We start from the raw sequence: 17,123 nt of genomic DNA, 5'->3' as shown, positions 1-17,123 counted from the left end.
TCACTTAAAGGAAACACATTATCAGGCTTTCACCCCTCTTGGCCCCAGCACAGCCCTGGAGGGGCCTGCTTCTCATCCCATTCCTCCTGCCTCAACTGGCACTTCCTGGGCAAGCATCAGATCAACTCCTTCACCCTTGGGTGTAAGCAGTACTGCTTCCCTGAGAACTGACATGAGGGATCATGCTTTACCTTGGCAGAACCAGAGTTGGTAACGTCGAGACTTCATTTCCAACAGGGTGGAATTTTAACCAACTCTTCCTTGGAGAAGAGAGAGGAAGTTGACCTCATCATTGGGGTTTTGTACAGGGAGAATAAGCCATCCAGAGGTCCTGCCTCTGTGCCTCCCTTATGAGTATTTAACCCCAATTCTGCTTCCAAACCCCAGCCTTGAAATTGTCTCATATCCTCACCTTACTCTGGGCCCAGGATTAACTCTGCCTTCCCAGTGTTAATCCAGGCTGGTGATTCTGCTCCTGAGACATCACTCCTGTAAGGCAAACCAGCCAGTGTCCAGACTGACTGAGATCTCAGGTTTCTTGGAGGCCCTGAAGCTGTGTAGCAGGTGCTAGGCCAGGAGATGAGGGCAAAGAGGCTGTTATTTCTCAGAGCAGATTCACAGGGTGGCTGCCAGGATCATCTCTGAGAAGTGAATAATCCCAAAGCAACTTATTTTACCTAGGGTAGAAGGTGAACTCTGACTAAATGGAATCTCTGTGGCAAGGGGCATTCCAAGCCTGTGAGGAAGTGACACAGTTAAAAATTGGAGGGGAGGGCGGATCACTACTGAAGTCACCCTCGAAGGAGCTGCCTCTGTTCCAGAGTTTAAAAAAGCATGAGGCCTCACTGCACCGCAGCACAAACTTGCCTTCTTAGATTTAAAGAGCCTGTACTTTCAGGTGGCCAGAGCACCTTCTCGGGGCTGATGTGGCAGCTAGGAAGAGGATTCTGAATCCCAGGGGCGCTGACCACTCCTCATTGCCATGCTCTGCCTCCCAGGTTGGGAAGGAACTCTGATCCAGAAACCAGGACAGAGAATAAGGGATGGAGACATCTGCATTCCAGTTGGAAGGCCAGCCAGAGCTGGAGAGCTGGAGCTGATGACACAGTATTGTTCACTTCCTGGGGAGTGTGGTTATAGCCTGCCATGGCTGAGGGCTGACACTCAGCTGGCGGTGTCTTGGGCCTGTCATTGCCAAGGTATATTTAAAGGGGGGAAATCCTCATGGCCTACCCCTAACCCCCAACTTCTGTTATCTGATTCCTTTCATACCTACCCACACCCCCACCCTGACACCACTCCCACGGACTCTAAGGATGTGGGATGACCCCAGGGAGGCCAAGAGACAGCATATGTAGGGCAGGCTAGGTTAGTGACAGTCCCCAGCTTCCTACACTTTCTTTCTGCCATTAGGTCCCAGGATCTTCCTGCTGAACTATGGTGGGGGCGGTTCAAAGGTGAGGGTGGAGAAAGCCAAAACCAAGCAAACCAGTGAACAAGTGTGCAGTCAAGAGCTGGAGATTAGGCTTTCATTTATCTCCTGCTGTGTGCCAGGCACTGAGACACAGAGCCGAGCAAGAAAGACTTCGAATGGGGAAGCAGACAATTACCTGCTTCTGGCCAGGCTGGGAGGACTGTGATCCCTAAGGGGTTATGGGTGTCAAGGCGGCAGGGGAGACATCAGAGATTGACAGAGTAGAGATGGGGGAAGTTGGTTCACTCATTGGTGCTCATGGGTGTCAGCACCACTGTCTTACTGTTCGCTCTCTGGGGCAAGTCACTAGAATAAGAAACCCGAGTGGTCTCTGGAACACCTGAACTAGGGGTGAATCTGCTATGAATATGGTGTTTTCTTCTTGGTTGGGGTAAAATCTGCACTTGACCAGTTCTTGGTAACCAGGAAGACAAGATGTTGCCCAGAGGCAGGCAAAGGGGAAGAGAAATGGGGCAGGAAGAAACAGCTTCAATGAGAGTACCTATTTCTAAATCACCCCAAATCTACCTGGGGCTCCAGGAGAGACAAGGGTATTTGGGGTTTAATTAAACCTATTTCGGAAACCTATGAGAAGGACAAGAAAGGAGTTACTAAGGCACCTGCCATGTCAGGGAATGAACTGAATGACATTTTTTCTTGTAATCATCACGGACTCCCTATAAAGTACAGGTGTTGTGACTTCCATTACGGATAAGAGAGGTAAAGGCTGAGGGGTTAGGTGATTTGCTGTGTTCTTCCCCATACACCCTGCTGCTTTCTGACTAATCCTCTGGGTTTCTGTTGGGTTTTTTGGTGATCCTGAATATAGGGCACCATGGTGGCAGGGAACTATTTTTTGGTGTTTTAGCTCTACAGCCCCCTCTCCCCAGTCAGGAGGTGGGAGCAGGTCCCTGGTGCTGCCCATTCCAGAGCTCTGAGTTGCACCCACCAAGGAGAAGGGCTTTGTTCATGTTCCCTGTATAGGAACTGTGGCACCTGGATTCCTAGTGGAGACCTGCAGCAGCCCGTGGGGCCTCTTCTCATGGGCTTGGGGAGTGACTGCTGGTGGCAGCCATCCACATTCCTCCAGGAGCCTCACCCAGGGCGTGGGCTTATCCCTGGTGATTGGCCTGTGGTGTCTCCTTCTGCTTTTCCATTCCTGTAAGGGGAGAGGTCCAAGATGAAAGTGGTCCAATCAGATATACAAGCAAACTGTGAGAGCTTGGGAGTGGGTATTAGCCTCCTGGGTGATCTTGGGCAAGTTACAAAAGCAACAAAAATCTCTGTGCCTCCATCCCAATGGACAGGTCCTCCTAGTTGAGCTGGGAGTGCTCATCCATGCCTGGGGATGCTGTCCAGAGTCTGAATAGCTGCACTGGTTTCTGCAGGGCCATTGGCCCAGGGGCCAAAGAGCTGAAAAACTGAACCATAGGAGCTGGTCTGGGGAGAGACTGAGGACCAAGAAGGCAGAAGGCCTTGTGCCCATCTGTCGTTGCATTTCATTTTCAATAGCTACTTACTGAGCCCCTCATTTTTGTATAAAGAACTGAAGCCAGATGGGCTTGAAAGGAGGCCAAGATGAGCAAGACTCGGCCTTGGTCCTCAGAGGACTCTTGGTCTGTGAAAGATCGCCTACCTAAAGCTAAGATCAGAGTGCTGTGGAGGCAGGAAGGCAGGAGAGCAGAATCCTGGCCGGGGGCGAGTCATGGGAAGGTTACAAAGATGGCGGTTTGGAAGGATGAGGTCTGGGCACAGCGATGGATCAGAGAGACCAACACATTTGGGAGTTCTAAGCTTTGTTTAGATGAGTGAGTATGAAGAAAGCAGGACAGTTTCCTCCCAGAACCCGTGAAGAGTTTGTGTCCACATCCCACTCTGCCACTGAATAGTCACTCTGCAGCCAGTGTGTGGCCACTCTGCTCCTCAGTTTCTTATCTATAAAATGGGGGTGATATTTCAAAACCCATGTGGCTATTGCTAGGGTTAACCATAAAATAAAATTGCCTATTTGTGTATTTATTTTCATTTTATTTTCTCTGCTAGCCACAGATAAGCCACTATCCAGTCTGGGATAGTGGGATGGGTTCCTGAAAGTATGGGTTCCTGGGATGGGTTCCTGAAAGTACTTGGAATAATACCCCCTGTACCCCTTCTTTCTATACCTGGGGACTTTTCAAAGGATACCCCCCACCCCCCATCTTTTAACCTTATAGCTATTCTATAGGGGTAGGTGACTTGATTTCCATTTTTCAGATGAAGAAAGTGAATTTCAGAAGGGTAAGTGGTTTGCACAAGATCTCAAAGCTTGATATTGGGTCAAGCTCAAGTTTGAACCAGGGGCTGCAGATTCTTAACCCAAAGCTCCTCCTGCAAGATCAGCGTTTCCCAGAGTGTGGAAAATGCGAATATGTGTGCTAGTGAACGCAGCATTAAATGGTATTGGATCCCATCTGAGACTGTCATTCCCTTTTGGTTCTCCTTCATTTCACATTAGCTCAAGGGGAAAGTCTCCATTTCGGGCACCTGTGCTGTTAATACTTCTTTAACACTTGCTGACATCATTTGTGTGTTTGTTTAACCAGGAGGAAAGCTTGTCCACATTTAGTATCTTGCTAGAGCTTGCCTTAATATTTTCCTAGAACTTCATAGCTTAGTTTTGTTTTCATTGTATACATTTTTTGAGTTAGCTTTTCTTTATACCAAGGTATACTTGGTTTTCCATTTAATGAAGCATAGGAAAATGGTTTTTTCTTTTAATTTTTATTTTTAAATTTCCAAGATTTACGAACACTGTATACCTACTAAACAACAATTCCCCCTTTCCCTCTCTCATCATCCCCTGATAAACTCTGGTCTACTTACTATGTCTATGAATTTACAATTCTTAGATATTTCATATAAATGAAATCATACAGTATATGTCCTTATGTGCCTTATTTAACTCAGCATAATGTTTTCAAGGTTCATCCATATTGCAGCATGACTGCGAACTTCATTCCTTCTTACTGCCAAATGAATATTCCATTGTGTGTATGTGACACGTTGTAGTTATCCATCCATCCAACCCAAGATGGACATTTGGGTTGTTCTTGCCTTTTGGCTATCGTGACTAATGCTGCCATGAACATTGGTGTACAAATATCTGTTTAAGTCCCTCTTTTTACTTTCTTTGTGTATAAGCTTAGAAGTGGAATTGCTGGGTCATACTTTTTGAGAAAACACCATTACTGCTTTTCAAAATGGCTGTACCATTTTACATTCCCAAGCAAAATTGCATTTATTTTACGTCTTTAAAACAAAGTCAGTTTAAATAAAAAAACATTAAGAAAACATTGATCAGGTGTTACCAAGGTTAATTGCTTGCCTGCCTGGTTTCCATAATGCCTCATGTTTAAGAAATGCAGAGTTACAGGACCCCAAATGGGATGCTCCCTCCTGGGTACTGTCTGTGTCCCACAGCCTCCTAGGGTGACACTAGTGGTCCCCAGACTCCACTTGGGAAAGGAGCCTGGAAAAACATCAATATTCGTTGTGGCTGCTCCCCACACAGCAAAGAAGAATCCGCATTGTCAGAGAGTTTTTCATGTCAAGCAGTTACCAGATTTTGCAAGCCCATTATTTTAAATTCCCCAGAAATTAAATAGGAGTTTAGAGGGAGGATAGATTGTGGAGTGAGTTTGTTTTGTTTATGGAAATGGTCTTTAAATTTGAAGTTGCCCCCTTTTTATTTTTGCCCCCACTGAAGAGGAGCTGAACTCGACTGGAAGGATGGGGTGGTTGTTAGCCTAAGGCTTTAAATTGAAACCACTCAATTCTGGGGCCCAGAAGCCTCCCTTTTTAGCAAAAAGGGGAAAAGTGCACATGCTCATACACATATAGCTCTTAGGCATTGGAGTCAGCTCATTAAAAGAGTTAAGATAACCCCTTATATTTCGAATAACCAATAACTACAATGCTTCTCTGAATTCTCTCTTCTCCAGAATGGAAATGTATGTATAAAGCACCAGGCACGTTGCTGGGTGCTTGCCATTCTTTTTTCTCTCTCGTCACCCTGGAGTACATGCTATTTAATATTCCCAATTCATCAACCAGGACACTGAAGCGCTCTTTTTTTCAACCATTTTACATGACCAAACATCATGCTAATTCAGTATTCCCTAAAATGTAGGACACTCGACACCATGATATACGAGGTGGTTTTAGATGGTACAGACAGGCAACATTAGATACTTCTACATCGCACAGCAAGAAAAGTTAGTCCCCTTTCAGTTCTCTTCCAAGCCTTCTGATTTATCACAGTTTGACATTCAAGTATCTTTAACCCCTCTCTCATCTCCCTGTTTTTAACAGAGAAAGCAGGCTATAGGCTCAGCCTCTTGGTAACAGCACAGCTCAAAGTTACCACATTGCTTTGTTCTCATTGTGTGCGCTTTCGTGATTGGAGCTGTGATCTTAGTTGTGTTTTGTTTTTTTTTCTTCGTGGTGATGATCTGAAGTTTCCTTAATAAGTTACTTTGTTTAAATAAAAGCAAATTGCTTTATATATATTTTGAGAACCACAGTGTATACTTCCAAGATAATGGCAGAAGTTGTGCATAGTGTGGAAACATCTGAGATTTGAGAAATGTTGATCCAAAGTCACTCTCCTTTGGCCAAACCTTTGGGTAAGAACTTGTCTCATAAAACTTTCAGCCGAGGTGTCCTGCCTCACCACGTTCAAGGGGCTCAGAGAGAGTAAGTTGAGGAGGGAGGCATACAACTTGTGGGGGCCCTGCAAGCTACCTACCAGCTTGCTTCTCCGGAAAGGGGGTGGGGGTGTTGCTTCTCTGGAAAGAAGGTAGTATGGGGGTTGGAAGCCAAACTCATGACTCCTGAGAATTGCATCCTCTCTGTAGACACTGATGGACTGGAGGGGAAGCAAACAGAGGGGACCAGTTTTCCTTGTTCATCTGTCAGATGGAAATTTGGGGAACTAATAGAAAGAGCAGGCAATCCTGGTCTCCATCTGCAAAAGAATGAATGGCTGGAGTTGTTTTTAAGGGTAGCAGGGAGGTCAGACCAGGAGGCTAATCCTGGCTCTTGTCACTTCCTCACCATGCACCTTGGGTCAATCACTCTTCTGGGTGTTTCCTAACACAGTCTAAGATGAAAGAGACTTCTCCAAGTAGACTTATTGAACTTACATTTACCAAAACTCCTGGACCTTTCTCATCCTCACTGCCCAGTAAGGCAACCCACACAGTCCAGATCACCCCAGACGGTCCCAGTGTGCGCCTGCTACTCGGGCACTGTTATTAATAGTGCTCCCCTCTTGCTCCCCAAAGTGAGAACTCTGAATCCCTGTACAAAGCCATGTCCTTTCATCTCTTTATTTAATAGACTTCACTTGTCATTACCATCTGTTCAGGCCCTTTTTTGTTGGCTCCTGATCCTGGCCTAAATGAAATGGTGTCACCAGTACAGCATCTCTGTCCTCATCTTGGGACTGATTAAAATGTCCAGCATAGCAGCAGAACAGGTTGTCAGTGGAAACTCCACTCTGGGTTGTACCCAGGGCATCATCACACTTTCTTTGAGTATGATCAGTCATTGATCTGTATTTGTGGGTACAGCCCTGCTGCTGTAATCACAAGGGACCCAGGGGCCTGGATATCTAACTGACATCCTCCACCCTCCAGGCCAGCGGTTTTCTCATTATCAGAATCCAGGGTAGCCAATTCCCTCCTGCAGGGTCATTCTAGACACTTCTGCCTGGGGAGAGCTGTAACCCCTTTCCAGACTCTCCAACAGTCCATCCGTCTGGTGACCCATGTTCTTACTTGATCAGGACCAGTATTGAGATTGCTAATCTTTCCAGAATTCACCTTCTTCTTCTTTGAAGGTTGGGACTTGTGCCCATTTTGTGTACTCTGCTCTTGCTCCCCTCATCACATCTCTGTGATAGCTGACCATGTCCCTGGTGGCTCTGAATGAAAACAGTGCTCCCTGGAGAGGGTCCTGCAGACCCACTTCCTTTAGTCTGTTCATAGCCGTGCCCTGGCCCTGAAGACTTACTCTTTCTTGTCCTGGAACATAAGGGGAAAATGCCCTTTTTGTTACCTTCAGCACTTTTTCAAGGCTCTGTCTCTGAAAATTTAACCTTCCTAGCAAGATTCTTAGAGGTTCACACCTCACTTGTTTCCTCCCTCCATCTGTGAGGGTCTCACCAGAACATTCCCTTTCTATCTACATCTGCCCTTACCATTCTCATCATTTACAATTATATTGTTTAATTAAACTTCTTTTGTATTTTCTATCCTTTCTGAGCTGCCTTCTGTTCAGGGATCTCTGGCCACGGGCATACATACACCTCTGTCCTCTGGTTTATAATAGGGTAGCTGGGGGGCCCTGACTTTGAAGGGGAGTGCCCCTCTTGCTTTGGTCTAGATAACCTCCCATCCTGAAGCACCTTGCATATGATTAGATTGAGCCACACGTACCCCTCCTCTCTGGCTTTGCTTGTACTGTGCCTCCAGGTGGATCACCTCCCCTCCCATCCAGTTTTTATCCAAAGTTCAGATCAAGTGTCCTCTTCTAAGAATTCTTTCCTGAATGACTATTCAGTTGCATCTCTGGATGCTGCAGTTCCTGCCGCTGCATCACATCAACAGCTGTGGTGTTCATAGCTCCCCCTGCCGCACTTACACCAAGCAGCCCCATGCCATAACTCACACACTTGCATTTCCACTGCTCTGCAGGTTCCCAAGGAATCTCATGCCATCTTGTATTCCCCATTCCACTTGCCCCTGACCCATGGCAGGCATACAACCAGACCAACAAGTTTACAGTTGAGATCTTCCAAGGTCAAGGCTAAATGACAGCAACATCAAGAAGAGAGTCGTTCTCTACCTCCACTTAGAGACTCCAGACACTAAAACCCACCTGCCTCCCTGCCTCTACCCTCTAGCCACCAATCATAGAGGACATTGAGGTCTTGGCTCCACTTTTAAGTTCCCTGTGGTTTGCACTTAAACTTTAATAACAGGTCTTTATTGCAGCTTGCTAGGAACCAGGTACTATTCTAAGTATTTTTCATGGATTCATTCATAACAACACTGTGAGATGTAGGTACAGGTCCGTTTTATGGCTGAGGAAATTGAGGCCATTGCCCAGATTCACACAGCTAGTTAGCACCAGCCCTCATATTTAAACCCAAGCAGCTTGACTCTAGAGCCTTAGCTTAAAATCGTTATTCTCTTCTGTCATTTTGTCAGGTGCCCCTCTCTGTCTGCAAATGAGTCAGGCTATCTCTTGGGTGCCTCACCTGTGGCCACGTCCACCCTTACTACACCCTCTGCCTGCCTGGACCCACCATAGCCTTGTAGGCTTGGCTGGAATTCACCCTAGCACTAGGTTTCTGGGCCTGTCCAGTGAGAGGGGCAGGCTGGGGCCAAGTTGGAGGAGAGGCAGCAGCAGCAGCTCAGTTCTTACTGTGATCTCACTATGACTCTGCCAAGCCCTCCAAACAGTGACATAGCAGCCTGTGCTAATGGTCTTGGAATCCAGGCCTCGGGTGCGTAGGGAAGGTTTTGGGGCTCTGGTGGCCTCGGAGCCCCATCTGGGCAAAGAGGCGGCCCTGGGCAACTGAATGGTATGCATACCAGAGGGCAGGACCAGGTAAGTGTGTAAGGCAGGGAGGGCAGGGGCTGTGTGGATGTCTGCAGGAAGGACTAGAGGAGCCTCTTACCCACTCCTGTTTGCTTTGGACCATGGAGACTGCATGCTGAGAGCAGGAGTATGTCTTGGCAAAAGCTGCAGTGACAGAGCCTTCTGACCATGGGGAGGCCTGGCCAAGGGTAGACAGCATTTTGCTGTTCTTAAAGTTACAGCATGCCAGGGCAGCCTGCATTTCCAACTTCCCTGGGTCCCTCCCTGGGAGAAGCTTCAGATCTGCCCCAAGGTCATGGGAAGGGGTTCAGGCTGGGTCCAGGGCAGAAGTTATCCTTTTAGAGTCCGGCCTTGTGCAGGTGTGGCCAGGTAGACAGTGCTGGTGACATTGGCCTGACCAGGCCCCCTTCAGTCCCTTTCTGTTTGGTGCTCACATATTTTCCCCCCTCCTCTTCTCCAAACTTGCTCCAAACAAAGAACACAGTAGAGCCTAAATATCACCCTTCCAAAGAAGACAAAACCTCGAGATATCAGCCATGAATGGAGGTATTTCAGGTGGCAAATCAGGGTGATGGCTGAGAGTTTAGGTGGAGGGATGGGTCTACCCCCATTCTCCACCACCACCACCCTGGGCCCCAAATTCACATCAGGAAGACCATAAGGTGTTTGAGGCCTGGGACTATCTTATACTTGTCCAAGCTCCATTGCCCACCCTTTTCCATCTGGATGCCAAAACCCTTAGCATGGGCCTAGGTGTACAGTTAGCCCTCTGCAGATCCTTATTTTTGAATTAATTAGTGTTTGTACCCAAGTGAAGGGCTTGGAATAACTCAGAGGGAAGAAAAGGTGAGGCTTGGAAATCATCCAAACTCTTAACTCTTGAGTCTCCTCCTACCTGGAGCTCCTCTGGGTTTGTGCATGGGAACCTGAAGCCCAGGTCTTGCTGGTCCCAGAGGGCCAGGGCACAGGCTGTGGTTGTGCCCTGCTGTGTGCCATACAGGCCTGGAGGGGAGGTGGGGAAGGAGAACCTGAGTCCTGTATTGTTGGCTGCCATGGCCCCAGGCCTGGGATAGGGCCTGGCATGTAGTATGTGCTCAGTAAATACTTGCTGGGCAATAAGCTCCTGGTTATGCCTCCATGATACCAGGCAACCCTTGTGGACAGGAAATGTCATCCCCATTTGCTAATGAGACTCAGAGAGGAGCAGCCCCAGGTCAGCATAGTAAGTGGCGGAGCTGGGATCCAAACCAAAGTCTGTCTAGGGAGTGGGGGCCAAATTCTTAGGTGAGCAGGGCAGGCCAAGAGTGTGGGAAGAGTTCAGGAAGGACAGCACCTCGAAGAACAGGGAAGATTTGCAGAGAGAGGAAGGAACAGGGTTCTCCCCTCCTCCACCATCCGTTTTGTTTTGTCCGAGGCTGACCTCAGAGGACTTTATTAACGTCCTAATTGTGTGCAGCTGGCCTCTCTTCTGGCCTTGATGAGTTTATTATCCCCCTCATTAAGGAGGCCATTGTGGCCTGGTCACCCTGGGGAGAGCAGTGGCCTGGGAGTACTTCCTTCCACCCTTGGCTGGGCTTCCTCCTAGAGAGGCTAAGGCCCCCAGGCCCTCTCCTAGGCCCTCCCAACCCCTCCCTCTATCTTCTCCATCTCTGATTCAGTCTCTCAATCTTTCTCTGTCTCTGTGCATCTCAATCTGTTCCACTCTCAATGTCTCTATCCTCTCCCCCTCCCCCATGCCAGCATTGGGAGGTCCCAGTCAGAGTCCATCTGAGAGGGCTTTGAAACTGGCCAAAGGTTCCTAGGTTCCCTACCTTAGCTAGTTTGCTGAAGACCTATGCTGACCTGGAGGTGAGAGCACCTGGCTCCTGGGCCTGGGTTACTTCTGTCTGGGTTTGGGGTCTTCTCTCCTTGCCTTAAACTTGAGCTTAGTCTAGGCCACCCAGTACTGTCTGGTGCTCCCTCAGCCATTGGGCCATTGTGAAGTGGGTTGTTGCAGAGACCCATTGGCAGGGCCAGCTGTGGACAACAGGTTATGTTGGTATTCATTCTGGGCCTTTGCCTCTGGAAAGGACTGGGCTCTGGCTTAGGAGCCAGCCTGGCTAAATGACATTCCTCTTTTGCCACTGTAGAAACATGACCCTGATGGGGACGGAGAGGCCAGGAGGGGGCAGCTTTCAGAGGATCAGCCAGTTTGGGACAGCTTTCCCAGTATGGGGCTTTCCCCCCCAAAACTGGGCTTAGAGACCCCGGAATGAAGGTTTTTCCCCTACATATCAAGTGTACGGGGGATCTTCTCTCAGGGTCCTTACACAGTAGTCTCCAGTTTTCCATTCAAGGGAGTAGGCATGGTAGCCCCTCTCCTGCCAACCCCTACCTCCTAAATCCCCCACCTCCTTCTGGGAGGAATCTCAGCCAGTCTAAGGGCACATCAGCTAGGAAGACCTGCCTGAGCAATCACCTGGTAGTCAGAAAGAGCCTGACTGCCAAGCTGGGGAAGAGCTGCCCCCATCTGGGCATAGGTATGACTGTTTCATCATCCCAAGGTTAAAAAGTCCTTTAGTAAATCCTCAGCCACTTTCCCAAGAAAGGAGACTAGGAGGATGCTAGAGGAAGGCTAGGAGGCCAGCTTGGAGTTCAGACCCATCTTCTTGGTGATGTCCCCAGCGTCCATGAGTGCTGGGCGTCTAACTGCCCATATCCTGTGTAGCTTAGTCTTTCACTCAGTAAAGCTCATAGCTTCCATTTAGTGAGCACCTGCTGTGTACCTGTGTTGTTCTTTCTCTCATTTAATATTCATATCAGCCTGCAAGGGAGATGGTATTCTTACCATTTCACAGATAAGGAAACTGGGACTCAAAAAGGTTGAGTCACTTTCCTGAGGCCACAGAGCAAGTCACTGGCAGAGATAGGATTCAGACTCAGGTGTGTGACTCCAGCACCCGTGCACTGGGCCTTGGTTTCCTCATCTGCCAGGCTACCTGCTGTGTGCTCAGTTCTTCCCTGGGGGTAAAGTAGGCAAGCGCTTATAGTCACAACCACACCAATTTATTTGCAGATCAGTTGGAGGGATTCATTGTGGATTTTTTTTTTTTTTTTCGCATGGGCAGGCACCAGGAATCGAACCCAGGTCTCTGGCATAGCAGGCGAGAACTCTGCCTGCTGAGCCTCCACAGCCCACCCTATTTGTGGACTTTTAAAGATAAATTAAGTGTGGACAGGAGAGGAACCTCTGGCCTGGGAAACTGTGTGTACCAAAAGATGGAAGCTAGGTTGAGGATGGCCCTGAGACTTTTTTTTTTAATGTTTCTATTGTTAACTATAACATATATACAAAGAAAAATCAATGATTTTCAAAGTACACGTCAACCAGTAGAAAGATCACATTTCAGAGTTTGTTATGGACTACCATTCCACCATTTCAAATTTTTCCTTCTAGCTGCTCCAAAACACTGGAGGCTAGAAGAAATATTTTTTTTCTTTTTTGTGAAAAATAACAGATATACAAAAAAAGCAACAAATTTCAAAGCACATCACCACAATTAGTTGTAGAACACATTTCAGAATTTGGTATGGGTTACAGTTCCACCATTTTAGGTTTTTATTCCTAGCTGCTCTAAGATGCTGGAGACTAAAAGAAATAGCAATATAATGATTCAACAGTCGTACTCATTTGTTAAACCCTACCTTCTCTGCACACTTGCCAGCATGCAGACACTCCAGGATACAAAAATTTCATGGTCAAGATACAAAACACATGCTTAGCAATGTGGATGTGTCCACTCATAGACAGGGACATACACAGGGTACCAGCATTCAGGGATGCACATCCATGAGGATTCACTGTTATGCAGCAGACATGTGCCATATCCACTTTCTATGGCAGTTAAGAATATTGTCCTGGGGAAGAACTGCCTGGATTTGAAGCCCAGCTCTGCCTGTTCTTAACTGTCCTTGAGCAGGTTACATGGTCTATCCATGCCTCAGCTTCCTCGTCTGTAAAGTGGGGATCATGATAATAGCACTTATTTTCCAGGATTCTTGGAGATTAAGTATAAGTTAAGCTTAGTGCCTGGCACAGAGTGCCCTTCTCAGTGTTTGGCCATAAGAGTTATTATGTAAAATGCATACACAAGCAGACACACTTTTGTCCCATGTTCCTGTTTACCGGCTCCAACAGATGTAAACGTGTACATAACTTAACTCCCATGTTCTTGTCCACACCTACCCTAACTCACACCCACAGACTGTAAGAAAGAAGACAACACCTCTTTTGTGCATTGGAGGTGAGCTTGGGAGCTCAGGTGTCAACCACAGAGCCTTCCTGGTCAGCTGGGCTATCCCTACAAGTTCAGGTTCTGTTTGCTCCTCGGTGGAGCAGCCATGACCTTGGGAAGGAGTCCCAGTTGCAGCAGTTGATGTTTGAGCTGCTGGCATCTGAGAAAGGCCTGTCAGCAGCCGTGGGTAGGAGCAAGCCCAGGGAGCCTGCCCCAAGGCCCAGTGGTAACCTGTGCCAGGGCTCTGGGAGGTCTGCATGGCGCCAGGGCAGGCAGGCTATCCTCACCTTAACCCCATTAATCCATGAACACCGGGGTAGTGTTGGAGTCTTGTCCATCTTTGCTTAGTGGAATGCCCACAGCCAAGCCAGCAGCAAATTTCTCTGGAACTGCCATCTCTGGCACCAGTAGAGCTCAATGCAAGGGTCTGAGATTTGAAGTCACACAACCCCAACTCTGCATGTGTTCAGGGCCAGTGTTCTAGGCATCATCCAGTCATGAGGACCACAAAAGGGGATCTCTGCCCCTAGTCTTAGGAATTGTTCCAGGAGAATAGGAGGTGAAGAGATGCTTATAGTTAGCCAATAATTGGGCCCACGTTCCTCATAAGCTCCTGGGTTTCTGGAGATTTTGAAGTGAGAAGGACTCAGACCATTCTAGCACATTCATGGAGCCCCCAAGCAGTGTGAGGTTCAGAGCATCATATTGCCCTGCCCAGATGGCCATCTCTTGCCATTCCATCGGTCCCTTGGCAAGGCTCTGCCCAGGCCCCTCCCATGTGCCAAGGCCTTTTTTGGCAGAAGTAGGCAGAGAGGCCAAGTCTGCCTACCCTCAGGAGCTACTTGCTGCCAACAAGTCCAGATCCACCCCTCCATCCCAGATCTCTTGCTCCTGGGGAAAGGGAGAGAACAGCATGTGCAAAGAAAGTTCCCAAACACCTGGTCAGTAGAGTAAGGGGGTGGGGAAAATAATGCCTCCAGCAGAGAAAGGACCAAAATCCTGGGATTGTGAGGCCCTTGGACTCAAGGATATAAGGGGCCGGCCCTCCAGATGGCTGGAGGAAAGAGAGTGTGGGCAAGAACAAGAGGTCAGCAGGCTCAGACGCTAGGGTCACAGTAGATCAGGGAGGACACAGACAAGCGTGAGTGGGATTGATGGGGAAATTCCCCCTCACAGTCACCCACAGCTGAGACATCCTCCCTGACATCCCTCCCACAACCCTCCTGGTGCCCCTGGAGTGGGCTTAGCTTCTTCACATCTGCTGAGGATGACTGTGGAGTCCAAATTCCAGAAAAGGTTTAAAAGACAGTGATCCCCGCCTTCCAGGAGACCACCAACTTGCTTGCTTTCCTGGGAAGCCATGGGCTCACACAAAGAGAGGGAGAGAATATTCTCCCAGGGGAATAAATCAGTTGTTTCAGAGAAGAGCTGGCAGGGGCATGCCTTGGTGCAGAAAGAAAGGCCAAGGAGACTGGGTGTGAAGGGATCTTGGCAAATCCTCAGTAAGACACATGTTTCCAAGCTGTGCTGTTCCTAGAGGCACATCCCCATTTTGTCCAATGACAATAAAATCCCTGGCCCGAGCCCAGGCCCTTCCTGGGAAAACCCTCTCTTCCAGGAGGAAGGGCTCCTGTCTGAGGCCAGGCTTTCTGGGCATCTCTTGGCCCACTCGGACTTGGCTTGGGCTTAGGGGATGAACCTAAGGTGGTCAGTTTGGGAAGGGTCTGGATGAAATGTGGGAACCAAAACTGTCTGCCCTTGGCATTGGAACCTGGGACTGGGAAGTCATGCATGAGCTTCAGACTTCAAGAGTCTCCTCACAGGGACTCCTGGGCAGCCTTGTGGGATCTGTGGCAACTGCTCTTTGGGCTCCTGAAGATTACCCTGGAGCAGAACCTTGGGGAGTGACCACTTAACCCAGAGTGGCACAGAGGGGCCAGTCTTCACCCACTGAGGACTGGTAAAGAGTTGCCCAGCTGACTTGACCTTTGATCTCTAGACCTGGATCAGGATGGGGGACGTTCCATTCTGATCTTTAATGATTGCTGGTTAGGGATGGCATAAGTGAGAATTGCTTCAGTTCAAGTGAATGAAATTCAACTCTAGGAAAATTAAAAACAGCATGGGAAATTGGTTGGCTCATTTTAATTAGGAAGTCCCGGGGGTTGGTCTAGCTTTATTCAGCACAGCTGGAGCCAGGAGCACAAATGATGTTCACTGGGGACTCCTTCCCCGCTTACTCCCTCCCCACCCCCCATCTCTTGACTTTGCTGCTGCTTTAACAGCTTAATTCTCAGGCTGTCTCTTCCCATATACCCTCTACAAGTTCTCGTTTGTGTAGTATGACTTAGGGTTCAGACACTCAAGCATACATGGCAGTTTCTGAAATAGCCCTCTGAGTAGCCTTGCTTGGGTCACAGATCTACTCCTGAGTCATTACAGTGTCTGGAAAGATGACAGTGCCATCAGATGGTTGTCCAGATGTGCCTCTTCTGTGGCAGGTAGGCAGGTCCCATGGCAGATAGCCTAGGAGATGGTGGAAGCCCTGTTCCATGACCTCCTGCCAGTCTGTGGAAGGACAGCTGGGGCTTCTGGCCCATACTTTTGGGGTTCCTGAGAATGTTCCCCTAGAGGCCAAGAGAGTACAGCCACTCAATGATGTGGGCACTGACCAGGCCTCAGATGCTACCCAAGGAAAAGCCCCAGAGGCTCTCGACAGGAAACAGTCTAGACTTGGCAGTGGAGAGCTGTCAGGAGCAGAAACAAGAACTTGGGCCATATTATCTTGGTGGGGGGTGGGGGGGTTATAGGGAGATGGGGCAAAGAAGTATCAGAATGAGATAGGCAAGAAGAAGGGATCTGTGAAGAGTTCTTCTGGGAAGGGACTTAAGGCAGTTAGCTACCTCCCAAGACCTGGTACCGAGTCATCACCTGGGCACTTCTCTGCCACTCAGTTCCGGGAGGACCCACCCTTCTTTGTACTAATCTTCAAAGGCCCACCTCTGCCCCGAAGCCCTCCCGGATTATTCCTACCTCCCCTGGATCCCTGGAGGGCACAGTGGAGGGGTAAGGGGCAGATACCACCTGGCAGCATCACATGCGGGCAAGACTGGTTTCCAGTATCCCATCCTTCAGTTCTCCATAAACACGTGCCTTTGTGCATAGAGGGACCTGAGCCTCTTGTCTGCCATGCTTGGTCCCTTCCCTACCTTTCCACCTCAGGGCCACCTCTTTTGGTTTTCTTGTCCATGAAACAAGGATGACGTGAATCCATGTACTTACCTCACAGGGTGGTAGTGGTTTGAGATGATGGATTTTTACTCTCTAGGACCAGCCTCCTCCCCATTAACTCTGACCTGCCCTAGAGTCCAGATATGTGTCTTTACTGTCTTTGTATTTCACAGAGGACTTTGGTCAGCAAATGTTTGTTTGAATAAATCAATGAACAAACGAAGGGCATGAGCCTTTATCATTAGGCCATGGTTGTTAAGAGTCCCGTGAGGAGGCATTAAGAGTCCACCACTTACCGTGATGGAGACGTCAGTGCACATGAAGGGCAGCTATGAGTAGCACCACTGTGAGAGTGCCACTGGCCTGTGGTGGCAAAGGGGGCAGCTGACCCGTCAGAAAGCCTCCGTGAGACATTTATTCCTGGGTACCTTGGAAAGCAGAGAAAGCAGCTGAACTCCAGGCCGAACTGATGCTCCTGATGGATTTGAAAGACCCTA

General features: G+C 48.5%; 1 protein-coding gene across 10 annotated transcripts in view; it reads left to right on the top strand.

The window, feature by feature from the left end:
- SH3PXD2A (SH3 and PX domains 2A) overlaps positions 1-17,123 on the top strand; it is a 269,266-nt gene that overhangs the window by 229,181 nt on the left and 22,962 nt on the right. The gene's annotated exons all lie outside the window — the stretch shown is intronic.

Source organism: Tamandua tetradactyla, chromosome 13, assembly GCF_023851605.1.
Source record: "Tamandua tetradactyla isolate mTamTet1 chromosome 13, mTamTet1.pri, whole genome shotgun sequence".
Taxonomy (NCBI): domain Eukaryota; kingdom Metazoa; phylum Chordata; class Mammalia; order Pilosa; family Myrmecophagidae; genus Tamandua; species Tamandua tetradactyla.
This window is presented reverse-complemented; position numbering and strand designations above follow the sequence as displayed.